Source organism: Chiloscyllium punctatum, chromosome 45 (genome assembly GCF_047496795.1).
Source record: "Chiloscyllium punctatum isolate Juve2018m chromosome 45, sChiPun1.3, whole genome shotgun sequence".
In the NCBI taxonomy this organism is placed as follows: Eukaryota; Metazoa; Chordata; class Chondrichthyes; order Orectolobiformes; family Hemiscylliidae; genus Chiloscyllium; species Chiloscyllium punctatum.
In genome coordinates this window covers 41,015,083-41,037,967 of record NC_092783.1, presented here as the reverse complement: position 1 = coordinate 41,037,967, position 22,885 = coordinate 41,015,083, and the positions used below count along the sequence as shown (strand labels likewise).

Below are 22,885 nucleotides of genomic sequence, written 5' to 3'. Positions count from 1 at the left end.
TCAAGTGGCAAATGAAGTAAATTCAATCACAGCCCCTTCCCAATCTCTACTTTTGCTGAAATTTTAAACAGGAATGTAAAACATACACTAATGATTTTGATAAAATGGAAACAGAAGATATGGCCCTTACTGTAGCAGCTATATTTTGGTACAATGACTTTATTACATAATTAATACTTTAGAATCCCATCAGATAACCAGTCGAATCCTCTTTTCTTTAGTGTTCCAGCACTGGAAGAGTGTATACCCTTACAGTGGGAGATTGGTTCCTATCCTCCTACACATTGCTGTAAATCTGAGATCTGCATACACCTGACAGTAATTACTGTGGTAGAGATAATGTCAGATTATGTTTCTCATTAGCAAATAAGTTGATAAATATTACAACAGGAAGCCAATAGAATATAGGTCTATAATAGCACTGGCCTATTGTAGCACAAGACTTTTATTTACCTTTGTATTAAATTCAATAAAAAAATATACCCAGCCAAGAAAATTCATAAATGCTATTGCATTATACTATATATGTACATGGGTGAAGTCAAAACAATTCAGCCAAAGCAAGTTACTCAGCTTGTACTGCTTCAAAGATTTCCATGAATTCAGGAACATTTCATGGTTAATTATATCTGGACTATACCATTATTGGAGAAGATTAGAAAAAAATGGCATTTAAATGTAAATATTCTGGTTCAAACATTTTGTGTCCATTTCCAACAAAATATGCTGGAAATCAGAGTGGCTCTGGCAGCATCCGTGGAGAGAGAGCAAGCCAATATTTCGAGTCTACACAGTCTTCATCAGAGCTGACATTAAGTATTGAGGGGGCAGTACTCAATATTGGAAAATGGATCGGCAGCATGGATTCCATCATGTGCAGTAATTTTCTCTTACATTGTATTAAAAAGTATGTTTAAAGACATAAGTACGTGAAAGGGAGAAAATCAGAAATTGGATTTGAACAATTTTGAGGTCAAAGTTAGAGAACAGAGAGTCCCATTCAAAGAGGCTGCTCGTGAAATAGCATTGCAGAATTCACTGGGAAGGAAGCTGCTTTGATGCTAAGGGTTCCCTGCTTTCAGAGACAACGTTAGGGGATTCCTGAAAAAAGCTTCTTAAGACTTAGCAACTGCTATTGTCACAGAGCAAATGAAGAAAGAAGCTCTTAGATCCCAGAAAATGTAAACTTAACCACTCTAAGTAAGTGGTTGGCTTGTAAAATAAAAGCAAAATGTCAGCCCTTTATACACCTTGCCCCATTTTATTTTCCACTGGATATATGCCACTTCATGAAAGAGCCAAGAACAATATCTGATGGCATACACCTGGCAAGTGTCACTTTTGGAATGCTCCACTGCTGTTAAAATTCAAAGCTAGCATCAACTCACGAGAACGTGTTTAACAGCCTTTATTTTGATTTCCAATGGCTTGTCTTTAGTAGACATCTCACAGTTGATTTGCATTCATTGTAACTAGTGGAACCAGCTAATCAGACAACTGAAACCTCGTCTACAAAACTTACTGCATTTATCCACTTATCCAACAATCTGGAAAAGTAAAATATTCATCTGCTGCCTTTCAATGCCTTAATCAATGTGCCAAAGCAACTGTATCAAATCTACAGTGGTAATAAATCAGAATGATGGGCAGCAAGTTAACAGTGACACAGAACACCCGTCAACCCATCCTAGCTCCATTGTTTATGTATTGCTGCCACTGAATCTGTGGACACTTTCCACCCGAAAACCTGACAGATGTTACACTGTGACTTTTGGGTTGAAAACCTGACTGATCAGTGGCCCAGTGTCAATTCCCTTCCCATCCTCCACACAGTGCAAAGGTCTGCCCTCCCCAATGGAGACATTTGGAATCAATGCACAAACAATGGTTTATTAGATCCTCGGATCATTGTTCATCAATGAACAGAATCCCACCAACTCAGCTGAAATCCCAACTTCGGAATTGTTGGCCTCTACTTAATGCATTTCCTATTCTGTGTGGTGCTCAAGTGCAAATATTTACTCAAGTGAACACCTTAATAAAAGTTTGCTGTTCTGAAGCAAGTCTCCCTTCAGTAAATTAATAGATGAAGTTAACTCCCATGACTGTACTGAGTGTTTTCTCGACTCTTGTTCTAAGTTTTACTTAAAGGTGCTTATTAGTCAGTAATATGCTATCAATATCTAACTTATCACAATTTCTGAGAGAAAGGATCAGTGTGAGTACGCTCAAGTTATGAATTTATAAGTTAGAGGTTTTTTTAACCATGTTACAGCATATCACACAGTTATAGGAGATGTTCCAATTTAATCATAGGAAATAATCAAACTGGCATCTTATGAATCAAAATCCAGTAAATTCTTATTCTTCAGCCTCACTGGAAAGAGATGGATTGGCTCAGTTTCAAGGAGCCAAGTGATCTGATGGTACATCATGATTTAGGAAACATATGAGAATTGTTTCCTGTTATTAGGATAAATTGTGGTCAATAAAATAAACATTGTAAAGACGATCATAATAACAACCTGGTCAAAACAGGTGATGATCTGTTGCAGGTGATGTTCTGTCCTAATTTAACCGGAATGAAGCAGTTTTCAGGACTCAGAAATATCCAGAGAAAATCTTTGAGATTTGCAAAGCACAGAAAGTCTTCGAACCATTGGATAGGATTCATTAATCATCTCAAAGAATAATCGACAATCAATATTCTGGTTGCACAAACTAGACTTTCTTTTTCAGTTGCAAGAGATAAGTGGAGACAAAGATTATTTGATAGGATTTATTTCTAAAAGAGAATAGCATACTCAATGTGAGAGTTGCTAGTGCAAGACGATGGGACATTTACCAACACCATAGGCTGCATGCAGCGTGAATTCCACCAATCTGTCTGCATCTAACACATGGTTTGCCTCTCAGGGCAACCTTTGTTTTCAATTCAGTAGTTTTCTTTGTACGTCAGTGGCTAAAATAACGCCAAATTTTTTTTTGAGCAACTTTAACAAAGTTTAATTGGAGTGTTATCAAACAAAATTTTCCACTGTATCACTCAAGCACACATTAGGAGAAGTAACAAAACACTGACACCCCTACACTATGTTGCGTCTGACACAGTGTGTTTTAACTCTTACACCAAGCAAAGAAACTGCTAGTCAACTCTTAATAATAATAAAGGGTAATATTTATTTATATAACACAATTAATATTATAATAAAATATTCTACAAACTAACAATTTACACTATAAATCTAATCAAATATCTTGTGCTTTAACTTAACTCTGGATGATCATATCCCACCACATTTGGTCTTGGCCTTGATCCAAGTGGTGATGATTGCCTGGTCTTCTCCCAGTGATCTCCCAGTGTCTTCTCCTCTTGGTGGTTGGTCACAAGTTACCACTCCTGAGGGTGGTGCTGCAGTGACTCTTATAGTTCAAAGTCTTCCAGCCCTTTTGGGAGGGTCTTCTATGTGCCCTAATAGATCGCTCAGGGCTCGATCACCCTGATTGAGTGGACCCAATGTTGACATGTTGATGGCAGGGTGGTCCTTGGGCATCCATTCCTGGAGGTGTTAGGCACACATAGGTCAGGTAGCCCTCTCCAAACAAGGGTGTGAGATGTCCGCGTGTCTGATAAAAAAACTCTGTGCTTCTGATTGTCCTGGAGATGGCACTCAAGTTTGCCGATGATATGAAGATAGGTGGACAGGCAGGTAGTACTGAGGAAGTGTGGAGGCTGTAGAAGGATCTAGACAGTTTGGGAGAGTGGTCCAGGAAATGGCTGATGGAATTCAACGTGAACAAATGCGAGGTCCTGCACTTTGGCAAAAAGAATAAAAGCACAGACTACTTTCTAAACGGTGAGAAAATTCGTAAAGCCAAAGTACAAAGGGATCTGGGAGTGCTAGTCGAGGATTCTCTAAAGATCAACATGCAGGTTGAGTCTGTGATTAAGAAAGCGAATGCGATGTTGTCACTTATCTCAAGAGGGTTGGAATATAAAAACACCATTGTGCTACTGAGACTTTATAAAGCTCTGGTTAGGCCCCATTTGGAGTACTGTGTCCAGTTTTGGTCCCCACACCTCAGGAAGGACATACAGGCACTGGAACGTGTCCAGCGGAGATTCACACGGATGATCCCTGGAATGGTAGGCCTAACATATGAAGAACGGCTGAGGATTTTGGGATTGTATTCATTGGAGTTTAGAAGATTAAGGAGAGACTTAATAGAGACGTACAAGATAATACATGGCTTGGAAAGGGTGGATGCTAGGAAATTGTTTCCGTTAAGTGAGGAGACTAGGACCCGTGGACACAGCCTTAGAATTAGAGGGGGTAAATTCAGAACAGAAATGCGGAGACATTTCTTCAGCCAGAGAGTGGTGGGCCTGTGGAATTCATTGCCGCAGAGTGCAGTGGAGGCCGGGACGCTAAATGTCTTCAAGGCAGAGATTGATAGATTCTTGTTGTCTCGGGGAATTAAGGGCTACGGGGAGAATGCGGGCAAGTGGAGTTGAAGTACCCAGCAGCCATGATCGAATGGCGGAGTGGACTCGATGGGCCGAATGGCCTTACTTCCACTCCTATGTCTTATGGTCTTATGGATTCTATTCAATTCTAATTCAAGTGTATATTGCACTATCTGTAGCCACTGGGTCAGTTGCATACTACCTAACTGTAGTTACAGCCTGTTTGGATTCTGCAGCATGTTTATTCCAGAGTCTTTGAGCACAGTCACTTTCGGTCAAAGCTTGTCTCAATTTCCCAGCATGTCTCATTTATTGTCCATTTTTCATAATTCCATCATTTTGAGCAGCCCGTCTAGTCACACCTACATTTGAAATGTCTCAGAATTAATGAGACTTCTACATCCTTTGGGAATAGTAACAGCACATAAACCAACTACTTTGCCAGCTACTATCCAGGACAAAAGACTGCATAATCACAACATGCAGGACAAATGTGATATACAAAATACCATGCAGCAACTGTGAGGAACATTACATAGGCCCAGTGGATAGGAAATGCACCACCAGAATACACGAGCATCAGCTTGCAACAAAACGACACAACCAGTCCTCCCTCAGATCAATACACACTGACAATGAAGGACACCAAATGAACTGGGACAACGTTACAATACTGGGGCAGGCTAAACAAAGATAAGCTTGGGAATTCCTGGAGGCCTGCTATTCATCTACTGGTTCCATAAACAAACACGTTGAAATGGACTACTACAGCACAAAACCGAAGTAGAACTGCCCGCCACAACAAACAGAACTGTATAAATTTGGGGCAGATCACAACAACAGAACTTCATCTAGAAGCTACACAGCACTGAAGATGTCACACAGGAGGGAGACAAAATATTTGCAAGAAAATCAATCCAGCTTGGCAATAACTTCAAAGTGACAAAATGTTTAGTCAAAAGGATAGTTTTTAAGTATTGTCTCAAAGAAAAGCAGTGATCAGGTGATGGGAAGGTTTAGGAAAGGTATTTCAGAGTCAATGACCTGGCACCTGATGGCACGACCACCGACGGTTAAGCAAATAAGATCAGGAATGGTCAAGACACCAGATTGGAGGAGCAAAGGTGTCTTGGTGAGAGCTATGGGGAGTGGGAAGAGTTAGAGAAGATTACAGTGAAAGGATGGGCTCAGGCCTTGGAAAAGATAGATAATTTTTAAATGGAGCCATTGTCAGATGGGGAACCCATTATTTCACTGAATTCAGGGCTGGTGGGTAAACAACACATGATGAGCGTTAGCATACCATCAGCAGTCTTTCGGATGAACTCTAGATAATGGGAAGTGGAAAAAGGAAGGCTGGCCAAGAGGCTGGTAGAAAAGTCAAGACTAAAACTAACAAAGACATGAATGAGATGTTCAGGGACAGATAACCTGAAACAATTTGGAGAGAATGGGGGGAAGATGGGCAAAGTTAGAGATGGAAACATGTGACCTTTGTCTTGGAGCAGATCTGACAGCCAAACTTGTTTTGTGATTACATCTGTCACCAAATTTATAAGCACTGTGGTTCAGCATCAGATAATAGCCAGATAAAGGGATGGAATCAGTGAAATTCGTAGGCCACATGAACTGCTCTTTCCAATATGTAGGTGGGAGATATTGCTGATCCTTCAATACTGTCAATGAAAAAAGAATTAAGTAAACTGAAGGTGAAATCAAATAGGACTTCTACAGCCATATAAGAAGAATTTTTCGGCTATGGTAACTGAGTGCAGTAACAACATAATAATCAGTGTGCTACCCTATCTCTTGCAGAATAAATGCAATTACACATTCTCCTCGTGTTGCTTGGGTTTCCTCCGGGTGCTCCGGTTTCCTCCCACAGTCCAAAGTTATGCAGGTCAGATGAATTGGCGATTCCAAATTGCCCATAGTGTTAGCTGTATTAGTCAGAGGGAGGTGGGCCTGGGTGGGTTACTCGTCAGGAGGGTCGGTGTGGACTGGTTGGGCTGAAGGGCTTGTTTCCACATTGTAGGGAATCTAGTCTAGAAACCATGCTATTTACTACAATTTGAAATAAAGTACAAAAACAGTAGGGCTGATTTCTTAATGAGATCTTATATCGGCATAAAAAACAATTTTACCAACATAATCTGGCCTCTTGCTGAATATTTTATAAAAGGATAATATATTTTAAGTAGTAAAACATAATTTCTAATTTTGCATCATGGAACTGAGACAGTAAGTGCAAGACTGGATCAATCCACAGGATCTCTTCTTCAAACTACCCTTTTTCCTCTTCCTACAGTAGAACCTGAATCTATTATTACACAATGATCAGTTTTAGTCACTATTTCATCATTTCTTCAATACTGATATGGAATATTGTATTCATGTTTGAGAATAACAAGATTCAAACTGCAAAAAGGCAAATTTTAGAATGATATTTACACCATCTTCCCAACAGATAGATTAGACTCTCAAATGGAATGGGAAAGAATGGACTTTGAAATTGCGTTACGGAAAGCTGTTCGAATGGAAAATTGTTTTCTACTACATTACAACAAAGTGCAATTTAATTATTGCGAAGGCTGGATCATTAGCAACATTAAAAAGAACCAAACCTGATTCTGGCTGAACTGTGTATATTCATTTCAAGCAATTTTAGAAACGTTTAAGGGGAGAATACCACAAATTGTGGGAAGAAAATTCAAGGATTTGTCCAGTTTAAAATGTGCAAGAAGCTCTAAGTGTGGATTTGATGGTTTACTCACCACCAGAATTAAACTAGACACCACTTTAAGATAGGGCAAAAATCTGTCTGTTCTAGATTGGGCAGTTTGCTGTCATTGATCCCTCTCTCTCTGTGGTGATTCTATGGCCTGCCTAATTACAGGGTTAAAGGATGGATTATTGGTTAATCAAAACAGAACAGCCACTTATCTTATATAACTAAGTACTTTATGCATGATAGCAACAGTTACCGTTTATTTTGCTGGACATTATTATTTAGGACTATCAGGAGCTGTGTAGCGTACACCTGCCTCTCTCTGGAACTCGTGTGAATCGCCACTGTTATGCATGTGACATCATCAGAATGAGTGGAACTTAACATGAACATAAATTCATTCACAACCATTACTTTGTAAAACAAAGTAAACCTGCAAAGTCCTCCAACTAACATCAGAAGAATTATACCAAATTTGGTTGAGTTGTTGAACAGATTATTAAAGCAACAGTCTGACATGGCCATTCTGACAGAGACTGTAGAAACATATGAAATAGGAACAGGAGTAGGCCATCTGGCCCCTCAGACCAACCCCGCTATTCAATAAGATTATGGGGCTGATCTTTTCGTGGATTCAGCTCCACTTACCCACCCATTCACCAAAAACCCTTAGTTCCTTTATTGTTCTGAAATCCATCTTTGCCTTAAAAACATTCAATGACGTAGCTTCAACTGCTTCACTGGGCAGGGAATTCCACAGATTCACAATTCGTTGGGAGGAGAAGTTCCTCCTCAACTCAGCCCTAAATCTGCTCCCACTTTGAGGCTATGCCTCCTAATTGGCAGTGGAAACAACCTCTCTGCTTCTATCTTATTTATTCTCTTCTTAGCCTAATATGTTTCTGGGAGATCACCCATCATTCTTCTAAATTGCAACGAGTATAGTCCTAGTCTACTCAATCTCACCTCTTCACTCTGAAAGCAATTTAATGAGCTTTCTCTGCACCCTCCAGTGCCAGTACATCCTTTCTCAATTAAGGAGACCAAAACTGGACATAATGCTTGGTGTGGCCTCATCAGCACCCTATACAGATGCAGTATAACCTATCTATTTTTAACACTCCTCTAGCAATAAAGGACAATACTCCATTTGCCTTACTTAACTGCTGCATCTACAAACCAACATTTTGTGATTCAGGCACACGAACACCCACTGCCTCTGCACAGCAACATGCTGCAATTTTTCACTGTTTCACTAATAGCCCATTTTTCTGTTATTCCTCCCAAAATGGAGGATCTCACATTTTCGAACATTGTACTCCATCTGCCAGTCCTTTGCTGACTCAATTAACATGTATATGTATCTCTGCAGAATTTCAATGTCCCCTGCACATTTTCTTTAATGTTCCAGGTTCCTCTAACACAATCCTTGAGTATGTTTTCTCTCACTGGCAGGGACAGATCCACAGGAGGTACATAGTTAGATGGTCAAGAGGCAGTGCAGGAGTTCGGGAGACAATGAAGTATCAGGTCACAGAAGAAATCTGCTCATTACCATCAACCATATTCTACTGGCTAATAAATCAGTACTCTTTCATTCTGTGCACCATTTGGAAGAAGCATTGAGGAAAGTAAAGGGAGAAATCATAATTTTGTTGGGGATTTCAATGCCCATCCCCCAAAAAATGGATCAGTGTGACACTACCACAGAAACTAACAGTGGTAGCTAAGTCCCGAAGGAAGCAGATGCTAGACTGAGCTTATGGGAAATAGTTAGAGAACCAACCTGATGGAAAAGCCAACTTGACCTCATTCTTGTCAACCTTGAATGCTTGCATTCAATCAAACCCCAGTAGTTTTGGCAGGAGTGATCACCACACAGTACTAATGGAGATGAACTCCCCTCTTAACATTCAGGCAGCCTGCAACATGTGGGACACTATCACTATGCTAAATGGGACAGAGCCAGAACAGATCCAGCAGCTCAAAGGAGAACATCCACTAGGCAGTGAGTGTGTTCGTCAGCATCAGTAGAATTGTGTTCCACCACAAATAGGGATGTTAAGGCCCATTAAGCCTCACTCTATCAATACCATGATGCCAGAATTCTGTTTATTCCACTTAAGAAAGCATGGCAACAGCAGAATGTGATGCACCCAGTAAAACTACAACACAGGACTACTTGCATGCATAGCAGTGGAAACCGCATGCAATAAACAGAGCTGCATAATCTCAACAATTGGCATCCTTCTGTACTCCTGCCATATCTATTAATAAATGATAGTGAGTAATTCATTATTTAATTGGAAGGGGAAGCTCTATAATCATCCTATCCACAATGAGCTTATCTCATCAGTGCAAATGGTTAGAGCATTTGCAACCATCTTTAGTCAGAAGTGCTACGTGGTAGATCCTTTTCAGGCTTCTCTTGCATCCTCACTATCACAGAAACCAGTCTTCAACAAATACTTTTTGATTAGCTCAGTTCGCTGGATGGCTGATTATTGATGCAGAGTGATGCCAACAGAGTGGGCTCAATTCCTGAAACAGCATTGGTTATGATGAAGGAATCTCCTTCTCAACCTCTCTCCTAGCTTGAGGCATGTTGACTCTCAGGTTAAACCACTACCAGTTCTCACTTTCTATTCAGATAGCAATCATCTGGGACTACAGTAACTTGCTAAATATTGAGGATAGCATAACATCTCACAGTCAATTTGAATGATTGTCCACAATTGTTTACGAATGCATGTGTTAAAATGAAGCTATTCAGTCTGAGTCAACTTTGCTTTAGATTTCTCTGTTATGGACTATTGTAGCTTCAGTAGCTTGTCACAGGCCAATGTTGTCAAATGCTTCCGAACAGCTGCATCTGTCCTTGAGTGACAAATGACAAAATGCCTGGGTCATGGAAATTTTCAGAACTCAATTGACTTGAATCAGCTTGATTTCAAATTGTATAATAATCTTTGAGTTACAATTCTGGGCAAAGTGACCTCAGGGAGAGGAGGGCCCATAAGTTGGGGTGGAACTTTGATCCATAATTTGTTAGGTTGTGGAGAAAGCAGCCCAGAGGTTCCCAGGACAGGTATGAAGCAGTGAGATTGCAATAGCCTTGGTGTTTCTGACTTTCTTTCTTGCAATTCCACCCAACTGCAGAGGCCAATTCCCTTCATCCATTCCCTTTTCAATGTTAAGCACTCCAATCCAAATACCATATTAATAGATGCAGAATAAAGTTCATTCTAACCTACTTTAACAACATATTTGGACCATGGAAAAATACCTCGACTTAGTTTCATATCAGGAACAATTTGCTGCTCAGGGTCCACAATCTTTCGGAAGTAGGGTTCAGTCAAAGCTGTCTCAGTTAGGGCCCTTTAAAGAATTTGAGCCAGATTAAGCAGCGAAAGGACAGTGGGTTTATCTACTGTTACTTGCTGTTCACATTCCATTATTTAATTGTTCTCTTCATCCATTCAATAGTTCTTTCAGTGGAAGTGTTGAACCACGAGGATTCAATCTTAAAAACAGACTTTACTGATTCAAAGTTAAAAATCACACAACACCAGGTTATAGTCTAACAGGTTTATTTGGAAGCACTAGCTTTTGGAGCACTGCTCCTTCATCAGCTGGTCACAAATAGCGCCTCCAAATAAACCTGTTGGACTATAACTGGGCGTTGTGTGATCTTTAACTTTGTACACCCCAGTCCAACATCAGCACCTCCAAATAATTAATTATTCAAATTGAAATTAGGAAGCGCTTTTTTCACACAGAGGGTAATGAAAATGTGGAATTCCCTTCCACAAAATGCTGTGGAATGCAGAGCCATTCTGAAGAGATTTTTTTAAAAGTAAGTACAAGAAGCAATACAGATGAAAGGCAGGTGAATAGAATTGAAGTACATTTCTGAGAAGATGTAAGTGAAGTTTGGATCAGGCTCAAAGATTAAGGGTCCCGATGAGCTGGAGAGTTTTAAGTGCTCTATTCCCTGTTTCATAATCAAAACTGTCACCCCTTCCAGTTCCTCTCTTTTTTGACTCTTCCCACATCACTATCACTAAAACTGTGAGTGATATGGAAACATAACATTAAATTTAGTGTTCCGGAAATAACGCATTGGTGAAGTCCACTGTCAGCTGGCAATTCTGCATCTAATGCTGGCCCGTTAAAGAATGTTCTGGTCAAATAAGAAAGTTTTGGGCTCCATAGTCTTAGCTTTCCTGCCCAACTCCATTAACATGGGCATAAGATTTCAGATCATAAAGATAGCACAGGAGTTTTTCAAAATGAAATTCCACTGCTCATTGCATTTGCTTCATATTTGTCATTTTGTGAGTCATTGATATTTGGTGAGACCTCATGGTTGGCACATATTAATAGGTACTAGGGAATTAGAGACATTTCTCTTATTGGTGACATTATGCATTTGCCTTCACACTTTATTAAATAGTTGTATCAGTGTCCAGTGTGGGACTCACTACTCTCTAGGACATCACCGAAATTGTAGTATCAGCTGCTCCACTCTCCTGTGCATTCTAGTCCAAGATCAAGGGTAATTAAAAAACTGGAGCAGAACTCAAGTCCCTGCAAGGACTCTTAAGTAATACTTTTACATTTGGAACCCTTCAGGTTCCTCAGTTTCTTGATAGATACACCAATACAACCATGCCCCCAGCACACGCAAGATGTTTGGCTCTTCCCACTCCACTTTTCCATGTCCCTGACTCTATTCCATAGCCTCTCCTTACTACTAACTCACTCTCATCAGTCCCAAGCCTCTATGCAAGATGACATTCTCTTGCACCCTTCCCTTGCACTGTTGAATTAAACAAGGAAATGGCACTGACTTCATACACAACTGTACAAAGTCGACTGGTACATGCAAAGATAGATAGACGTTTGAACAGTAAAGAAATTAAGGGTCATGGTGAATGGGAGGGTAAGTGGAGCTGAGTCTATGAAAAGATTAGGCATGATCTTATTGAATGATGGAGTAGGCTCTTTAGGCCAGATGGTCTACTCCTGCTCCTATTTTTGATGTTCTTATGCTACCTTTAAATGATCATAAATCGGGTGTTATGAGATTTATGTGACATTTTTCAAAAGGTAGCACTTCAATGAAAATCATTTCATGATCATGAGTATTTATGGAAAACAATATCCTGAAGGACTCTGAACCTGCAAGGCTACAAGTCAAGGGGTTGCCAAGGGGGGATTAGAGTGGATGGGTAGTTCCTTCAGATGGTACAGACATGATGGGCTAAATGGCTGCTGTCTGTGATCCTATTTGCAAAAATAACTGAATTATAACATGAATCATTTCATTAAAATAACTGGCCTTCACCTCTAAATGGAATGAAAATGAGTAACTTTCAGATTACTAAAAATTAGTGGCATTCCAATTTTTACATCAAATATGGATAGATAAGACACCAGATGGATTTAGGTTATTACACAAGTGGTTAGCACTGCTGCCTCACAGTACCAAGGACCTGGGTTTGATTCCACCACAGCTGACTGTCTGTTCGGACTTTGCATGTTCTCCCTGTATCTGTGTGGGTTTCCTCTGGGAGTTCCGGTTGCCTCCCACATCCAAAGATGTGCAGTTTAGGTGGATTGGCCATGCTAAATTTCCCATAGTGTCCAGGAATGTGGAAGCAAGGTGGATTAGCCATCAGAATTGTAGGATTATAGGATTAGGGTGGGGGTGTGTCTGTGTGGGATGCTCTTTGGGGGCTCGATGTGGACTTGATGGATCAAATGGCCTGCTTCCATGCTGTAGGGATTCTACTAAGTAATTTCTCTCTCAAAAAAGACTAAATTTGCAGAAAATACATAAACTAAGAAGTTATTCAAAGCAAATTTAAAGCAGTAACTTTAATTAGAACAGGAACAAAGAATATATTGGGACAACAACAGAGGAAAAGTGGAAGAGAACTTCCTAAAATTTAAAACTAAAAACTTATACAAGAAAGAATGAGATTTAGAGCACCAGTAATAATAAAAACAAAAATAAATGCACAAAAAGATGGGTACAGGGAAAAAGACCATAAATATTTCAAACTGGACTCACTGATAGCATCATAAGTATCAGTAATAAATCACTGCTATAGAATTCTTGATTAGTACAGAAGTATTCTTATGTGAAAATAAAACATTGAGTCAACCAGTTGTAAATTCACACAGCCCTTCTAAATATTAACTCAGCTAAAGTCTGTCTAAATGTAGAGACTTTGAGGTACAGTAAGAACAATTAACTAAAATGAGAAAGAAGTAAAAGAGAAATCAAATGTGATGGGTTTCAAATATAAAACCAATTTTTGGAATGATACATACAACTCCATCACTAGATAGCAAAAAAAACTGGATAATGTACTTAGTAATTATGTCAAAGAAGGCTGTAGGGTAATAAAATAGGCTTTGATCTTTGTCTAAATATTTTTAAAAAGCATAAAATTAATATAGTTAATAAAAGAATTGCTTTTGTTTATATTTTATGATTTGGTCCGAGCTGTAACACAAGAACTCATAAACACAAGAAACAGGAGCAGAAGGAGACCGCTGAATCTCATCATATTGACATCCTGGAGATTACCAATAAACAGAATCTCAACTGGACTAGTCATATAAATACTATGGCAATATGAATAGATCAGATGCTTGGAATTTTGCAACCAGGAACTCACCTCTGACTTCACAAAGCCTGTCCATCTACAAAGCACAAGTCCTAGAATATTCCCACTTGCCTGGATGAGTGCAGCTCCAAAAGTACTCAAGAAACTTCACATCATCCAGGACAAAGAAGCCCACTTGACTGCTACCACATCCACACATACCTACTTCCATCTTAGATCCTTAGATAGCACTTTCCAAACCCTTGACCACTTCCACCTAGAAGGATATAGGGCAGCAGATAGATTGAAATACAAGCATCTGAAAGTTCCCCTCCAGGCAACTCACCATCCTGATTTTGAAATGTATTGCCATTCCTTCACTGTTAGGTCAAAATCCTGGCATTCTCTCCTTAGCAGCATTTTGGGAGTACCCACACTAAATGGAGTGCAGTTGCTCAAAAATATAGCTCACCACCACCTTCTCAAAAGCAACTAGATGGGTAATAAATAGTGTCCAGCCAGCGATGTCTACATCCTCTGAGTGCATAAAAAAAATCTTGACCTTGCTCCGTCATTACATATGATCATGGCTGGCTTGGGTTTCAACACTGGCTTTCTGCTGAGTCTCCATATCCCCTAATGCGCTGAGACCGAAAATAAATCTATCCATACCAGCCTTAAATGTATTCAATAATGTAACATCCAACACCCCCTAGATTTGAGGAATCCATAAATTCACAATAGTTTGGATGAGGCAATTGTTCCTCACTTTGCTCCTAAATGATTAAGCCCTCATCCTAAGAAGGGGGTTGGTTAGCTCAGTTGGCTGGATGGCTGGTCTTAAGTGCAAAGTGATGCCAACAACACATTTCATTTCCAAATGGGCTGCAATAACATGGAGGACTCTCCTTCTAAAAGGTTCCTTTCACCTGAGGCATCAGTGACCATCATCAGTTATTACTCTCCAAAGAGAGAGCAGCTCTATGGTCCTCTAGATGGTGAGATATATGAAAGAATCGGGCAACATGTACAACGAAGCTAATTTTGATGTTGAGATCATCTCACTCTATCTTTTATGCTTTTCAGAAGCAGCATGGATGGATCCTTGCTAAGCAATAGAAAAGTGTTAACAAACAATCAGTTTTGATTGTAAATGCACTAGTAACAGCCCAATTTGTCTCATCAATATTTGGACTACCATCTTACCAAACCCGTCAAGCAAGTTCAATGTCAAGAATTCCCATCAAAGAAACCAGGGTGAGCACTTGATGGATCTATCTCTCCGCTTGCTCTGATTGGCCTCTATATTGAAGACCTGGCACCAAAACAACAGGGTATGTTCACTGGGCACTGGCCACATCCACTCCGTGTCCACAGACATTGGCATCCACCATGTATCAGCATCTGAAAACCCTCATGATACATCTCTGATCCACTCAGGATGCTTCTGCACTTCAATGTGCAGAGGCAACTAACACTGTCATGGCTGCAGCAAGTTCACTGTACTCAGGGCCATGCAGCCAGCTGATGCACTGGACCAGGCTGTATCTCTGAGCTCTTCACACAACACCACAGCACTCATTTGCTCTGAGCCTACTTGGCCTTGCCACCTCAGCCAGAGATATCAGGTTCATATGACTTCTGTCCTGCCTTGCCTTTTACAGCTGACACATAGAGAGCAGGCTTGTCATAAAAGTCATCAGCCCTCAGTCCAGTCAAGGGGGCAGACTTCAGTCAGGTGCCCCCAGCACAGTCGCTTGGAGCAGGCTCCAGTACCAGTTTTCAGACTTAGTGTCCTTTCCTTACAATGGGTAAGATTAGATTACTTACAGTGTGGAAACAGGCCCTTCGGCCCAACAAGATCACACACTGACCCTCCGAAAAGCAACCCACCCAGACTCATTCCCCTCCATATACCCCTTCACGTAACACTACGGGCAATTTAGCATGGCCAATTCACCTAACATCACATTTTTGGACCGAGGGAGGAAACTGGATCACCCGAGGGAAACCCACACAGACACGGGGAGAATGTGCAAACTCCACACAGACAGTTGCCTGAAGTGGGAATTGAACCCTGGTGTCTGGCGTGGTGAGGCAGCAGTGCTGACCACTATGCCACTGTGCCGCCCACCATGCTGGTAAGGAACCACATGGCAGGCAGCTTACCAATGTTTATTCTTTCTGCCTTAATGTGGGCTATTTTCCTCCTGGAATGAGACAGGGGCCAGTATTATGTGAGATTAAAATGGCTGGCACAGGTATTACTGTTGATGCTGGTGGGGTGATATTCTAAGCAAATGAACAGGCAGTGCAGAGGCTCGGCAAGGTTAGTGGTGTTGAGTGGGTGAGAGCAAAAGGAGAAGTATTGCAGGCAACAGTGAGTATGAGCTTTGGTGGGAGGTGGGTGCAGTAGCAGAGATAAGAGTGTGATGTATCAGAGAGAACAGACAGACCTTAACCTGGCAGAGTGGAAAAGGTGGCTGACCTTCTTCCCATAGTGCTAGGCACTCCTCCAGACTGCTGAGACTGCTTTAACCTGGTGGGAAACTCAGATGAGGGGGCTAACATGGTCTAATTCCACGGCTTCCATTGTTGGTCCTGGGGGAAGACGAAGTCCTACATTGGCACCATTCTGTCCAATAGAACATCATGACGCTGCCCTCAAAGCAGGGCAGTGATTTCCCATTGGCCGTGGCAAATGTCATAAAAATACTTTCAAAATAAGCCACAAATATTCTTTCTCTTAGTGAACTATTTTGAATTAGGTCACATTCATTTCTCGACGTAAAACAAAACGTTGTCTTGAGTAATTAATAACTGACAGTATAGCTCAACATGAAAGTTCCATACTTTGGGCAAGATGTTCATTGTCTGTTGGGTGTTTTGCAGAATATGTTTGCAGAATAATATTGTGGTACAGATGGATAGTTTTGTGAGAATATCAAGGAGGTATAACACTGCACTGTACGTGTTTTTTTTAAATTGGCAACATTGTTGACAAGAGTACAAAAATTTAGTTGTTTAAACAAAACTCTTATGTTGCCAACATTGAATATTTATTTAATTGACCCATTTTATCCGGTTTCTTTTGTCAAGTGAAACAGGATTGCAACTGTCCATTTACATTAATATCTTTCTTTTCTTATTTTCTCCTTCAATGTTTTCTTGGCCTGGATTCTCTCATTACAATATACTTATAAATGCAGGCAGTCTGCCCAAGTTGTCATTGCAGATGTGTGCCTTGTAGTGCAGTGGTATGTCCTTCCTCTTGACAAAAACATCTGGTGGCATAACATATCTGAGCAAGTTGATCAAAAATAATGTTAGATGCACATACTTTGGAAGTGAATGATATCATTGTGCAGTCCAGTCTTACTTTCACTGGAAGCATATTCCCATGCATTACCAGTAGAAGATGGCTGGTTGGGGATGAAGGGACATGCCCTACACTTAACTAAGAGAGGTTGCAGTCCATTAGAATACTTGTACTACAGTGTCAGCTCATAAGTCTGGTACTTCTCAATGAACTCTCTCAAACAACAGATGCCAAAGATTGATCCATGTAAAACACAGAAGCAGAAATAGGCCATTCATCCTATCAATTCTGCTCCATCATTCAAAGAGATAATGGTTAAACTGATCATCCTCAAATCCACTTTCTTGCCTTTTCTTTATAACCCTTGACTCTCTTGCTGATTAAAAATCTGTTTATCATAGCTTCAAGTATACTTAATAACCCGGCCTCAACCACCCTCTGCAATAAAGAATTCCATAGATTCACTGCCCTCCAAGAAAAAAACATTCTCCTCGTCTCTATTCAAAAATATGTGACTCCTTCTTCGCACATTATGTTCTTTTAGATTGTTAGATCTCTATTGCGAGATTCTGAACTCCTTGTACTTTTCCCAATATTTCCTTTGGTGGAGAACATTGTATTTATCTCATACAGGCTTTCATGAAACATTTTCAATGACTATAGAGTCATAGACTCTTACAGCACAGAAACAGAACCTTCGTCCCAACTCATCGATGCTGACCAGGTTCCTAAATTGAACCAGTCCCATCTGCCTGTTTTGCAGTCATTGTTTTTACCTTTTTTTCCCTCTAAACCTTTCCTTTCCAAATGTCTTTTAAATGTTGTAATAATATTCACCTCTACCACTTCCTCTGGCAGCATGTTCCATTTATGCACCACTCTCTGTGTGAAAAGGTTGCCCCTCAGGTCCTTTTTAAACTTTCCCCTCTCACCTTAAACCTATGTCCTCTAGCTGTGGAGTTCCCTACCCTGGGGAAAAGACCTTGGTTACTGACCTTATCTATGCCCCTCATGATTTTATAAACCTCTATAAGGTCACCTCCTCCCCCTTCCCCTTCAGCCTCCCACACTCCCCAGTTTATCTAGCCTTGCCTTATAACTCAAACCCTCCAGTCTCTGTAACATTCTGGAAAATCTTTTTTACACCAGTTTAATAACATCCTTCCTAAAGCAGGACGACCAGAATTGTACGGATTACTCTATGTCCTTACCAATATACATTTGCTGCATTAAAAGGAGCAAGTCTTTTTTCTCACACATGTTTTCTTATTCTACAAATGTAAAAGTTTTAAAATTGGAGTGCAGCATCATTAAATTTTTACTTCCATGGCTTTCGAGCTTCCTATGTATCTGCTATAAATTCCTGCAGGTTTTCTGCCTCCAGCAATCTCCAAGTGGTCAGGTGAAATATACCTTCTGTCTTTTTTCTCTTCCCACAGTGGCCATTACAACTTTTTCCAGTTACAGCACTTTCCATTTAACACCAATCTACAAGCAGCCAAAGTTAGTCATAGATTAATGCTTTTCTGCATGTTATGGGTTGCAGTTTAAAGCTGATGAGAATTTAGAATGTGTTTGATTTGAGCTTCCTTGTTAAAAAAAATCAATAGATTGTAAACAAAATAATTGGTGTTGGATTTTCTGCCAATTTCCTTTTCCCTTGTTGAGTGACAATTGAACAGCTGTCTAATTCTATGTATCCATGACTTCTGCTGGATAAGTCCAGGTGATTATATCTAAATGACAGCAAATTGAAACTCATTTTAATAGAATGAAGTTACCATCAATAATAATTGTTCTACTTTTGGATAATAAATCCAAATTTACATACAAGTAATGAACGAAGGAGCAAAAGGTGTTTTCAAAATCTTCAATTATTCATTTAAATTGGCAGCTTGTTGACAATGGTAGATTTGAAGTTGTCATAAAGCAATGTAAACGAGTCAGCAGTTTTGATATCAGAGGCAACATGAAAATTCAGAAATGACAGGTTTGGCTCATAACTACAACAACTCTTTGTGTGCAGATAACAACAAGAAACAGCTTCCTTCACAAAGATAGTTGTTTATCTTTGACCACTCTGTTCAGCACCTATCCTGGTATTCTAACAGGTAATGAAGTGGGTTTGCTATTGCTATCCTGTACACAGAACTCCCTCAGATATTGTGAAAGGCAAACCGTTGTCAAGGCACAGTTGGTCGAAAGTGGATCTGCCACTGTAAAAGCTACCCTGAAGAACCAACAATGCAATTACTATAGTAACAGGGGGCAGCTGGGATTACAAAAATGATCTATAGTTCAAATGCAGCCAAAAACAAATCAGCTCCATGTCTTATATGAAAAAATACTCTAATCATATATGAAAAAAAAAGAAGTAAAATTTACGGCCAAGAGATTCAATCAATTTTTACAATAACTACATCATCCACACAGATCTTTGAAATGCCAGTAGTAGTCTTGCAGAAAATATACAACATGCGCCAAAGAGTGGTGCTAGTTTCATCTCAGCTGCACATTTCACAGGGCTGACACACAAAACAATTCAATCTAAAATTTAGAAATGCTATTTTCCATTTGGAGTAATGTATAAATGTATTACTATCATTTTTGGAATCTGGATTTCAAAATCGAGTGGATGGCTGTTGGTCACTTCTGTGTTGGGATTTCTATTTAAACAAAACTGAAAGTCAGACAGTATTTTTGGAACAGTAACTAAATCCAGCAATTTTATCAGTATGCCTGGTCAATGTAATCTCCTTGGGAGTTAATGGAAAAATGTTTATCCTGTTAGATTTATAAAAGATAGAGTAAACATGTAAGGTGATAAGTTTTGTTTTCAGTTCAGTAGAATCTAGGATGAGAAAGTTTTTTTTTAAAGAATTCCATTCAGAAGATTTCGATGTTGAGTTTAGACACAAGTTTATTCTTTCTCCTAGTCGGATTCAGGGAAGAAATCACTTTAGCAAAAGAGTCTAGTTTGTGAACCTTGCAAGCTAGGAGAGTTGGTTAGATATCCACAGATTGTTAGAATTGAGAAAGTTTAAGCTTAGACTTGTGAAAAATTCAGGTCACCAGATCCTGGAAGGACTCAGTTAAGTAGAATTGTACAGTCAAGATAGGGAAATCATTTACCTGGATTGGAATTTCCATAATGGGTAGTGTCAGGAATCGGGCTGAAACTTTATTTTACTGAGTTCTAAGATAATTTAATGGTCTTCTATACTTAGAAAACCTGTTTTGTATGTCTTCTTTTGTGTAATAAATGTCTGCTCTGTCGTTAAAGAAAATCTACAGCCTCATGAATACATCTTAGTGACTAACTACCAAGTTAACTAACTAAATAAAGAAAAAGTATCAACAATCAGGACAGATTTTATTCTGGGATATGACTTGTCCAGCAGTATCATCATTTGGGATCATAACAATAAGCAAACAGGTTAGATTAGCTTGGAAGAATTTATACACTTGATTTTACCATGCTAAAGCTCTTGCATATATTTAAAAATGTAATACTCTGTTCATATTTGCATACAAAAAGTAACAGACCACAATAGTTAATATTATGGACTGAATGCGGGAACTTCAGGCAATAACTTTCAAGAAAACTGTTTTGTACTCCTAAACATAAAATGTAGGTAAGAGTAGAAAACTGAGGGAATTCACGTGATTTAGATAATGCCTTGTGCTGTGAACAATCCAATAAATAGATATTGCCCTCAAGTACATTCCTGATATGCAAGGGCATGCACTTAAAGTTGGTAGAATTGCTGACCATGGTAGTTACCACAGCTAGGTCTCTACATTAGCCAGTGCTTCCACCAGATTGAACTGGATCTTTCGGTGGAACTCACACAAAATCAGTTGAAAAGGTTATATCACTAACCCCTACACCAGGCTTCTGTCGATCACACACACAGATTCTGATGCTGAAAAAAAGTAGTCCACAGTCTGAATGTACAAACCACCCATTATTAAAATCAATGCTAATGGTCAAAAGTTAAACTAACTTCCAAGCCAAATGTACAGGGAATGCTTTTATTTCATTGAAGATCCTCATTCTTTAACTATTATCCATACTTTGGGACATTCTTGATTTTATTTCTTGCTTGTGAATTGTGATTCATGCTGAGTTAAGCTTTCATGGGCTGACACCCTTACAAAAAAATGTTCATGATGTCCATTTTGCAAGGCAAATTTGAACATGCACATCATCAGTCATTTCAACAGAAGTGGAATTGTATTGTATATGATGCTAATGTTCACAACGTTTGACCATATGTTTAATTTCTTTTTCTATTTGTTTCTTCCATAGCTCAGGTACACTCTCACCATGTTTGGTACTCGAGGTGCAGAAACTTTAAACTAGATCATTGTGGAACTTTATCCTTTGAACTGAATGCAGATCTAAACAGAACAACCTGACAGTGCATCAGATCATAATAAATAGAATTTGGAGTCTGATAAACGGTCCTTCAAACCTTCTCTGCCATTCAACAACATCTTGGCCAATCTTCTTTTACATCAACTCTATCTTCCTGCAATACTCCATATACTTTAATTTTCCTAGTGCCCCAACAAATCTTCCAACCTCTCTCTTAAAGACTGAGCACCAACATCAATCTAGGATGGGGAATTTCAAGTATTTGCCACCATTTGGTGAAAGAAATTTCTTTTAATTTCAGTCCTAACTAGCCTATCATTTATTCTAACATTCTGATCGCATGTTCTAGATTCCTCAAACAGTTTCTGAGAGCATCTATTCATTTAAAATACCTCAGAATTTAAGTATTTCCATTAAGTCACTTCCTCTTCTTCAAATTTCCAGGGAATAACTGCCTAGACGACTCAATCAGAATCAATCCAGTGGACCTTCATTGCACTTCTTGTAGCGCAATTTGGACTTTCCGTTGGTAAGAAAGCAAAACTGCACATAATACCCAAGGTATGGCCTAACCATTGTCTGTATAATTGTACAACTCATTTCTCAGTTTGCAACAAGATTTAAAATGAAATTTAATTTCTTAATTTATAACTGCTGCTGTAGATTAACTTGCTGTGATGCATGTACAAGGACAAAATTGCAGGAGAAGGCAACATTAAAGCTACTTGCAGACAGAAGCTGGTATATCTGGCTATAGTCTGACAGCACAGCAGGGAATGCATGAAGCATAGCTACCAACTGTGCATTCTCTAGACTGCTGTATGTCAAGCAGAAATGCACCAAAAATACAGATTTCCATCACAAACTGACATTTTGCTGCTTCTTGCCCACAAATAACAAAAATCAGAAGTTATTTTTCTCATCTGCTGCTTGTCGTGCTGAGCCAAGCAGAGTGGAATGAAGCATGGAGGGATTAAAACAAAAGTCCCCTCCAGTCACACTGCTGCTTATGCATTCAACTCGGATCCTTAGTGCTCTTCCCCAAGAGAGATGCTTTTCCAGTGCTGGGGATACAATGGGGAAAATGAAGGAATGACACATGAACGGGTAATTCTTTCGACATTCAGAAACTAAAAAAAAACAGATAAATCCTCAAAACAAATGGGTGAGTAGGAAAGCTCCCTGCAGCTGTGTATGACTGGAGTCTTTAGCAAGTTAACAGATTCAGGCAAAACTGACACATTCGAGAGACTTCCTTCAACAAACTTTCCAGTATTAATTCTCTCTCCTCCAGCATATGTAAAATTATTCCTGCATTTCTTCTCGTGTATGCTCCTGCTTAGAGAGGTGGATAGAACAGGCTGCAAAT

At 39.5% G+C, this 22,885-nt stretch overlaps 1 protein-coding gene across 5 annotated transcripts in view; it reads right to left on the bottom strand.

Moving 5' to 3' along the window:
* LOC140467305 (copine-8-like) overlaps positions 1–22,885 on the bottom strand; it is a 594,693-nt gene that overhangs the window by 295,475 nt on the left and 276,333 nt on the right. The gene's annotated exons all lie outside the window — the stretch shown is intronic.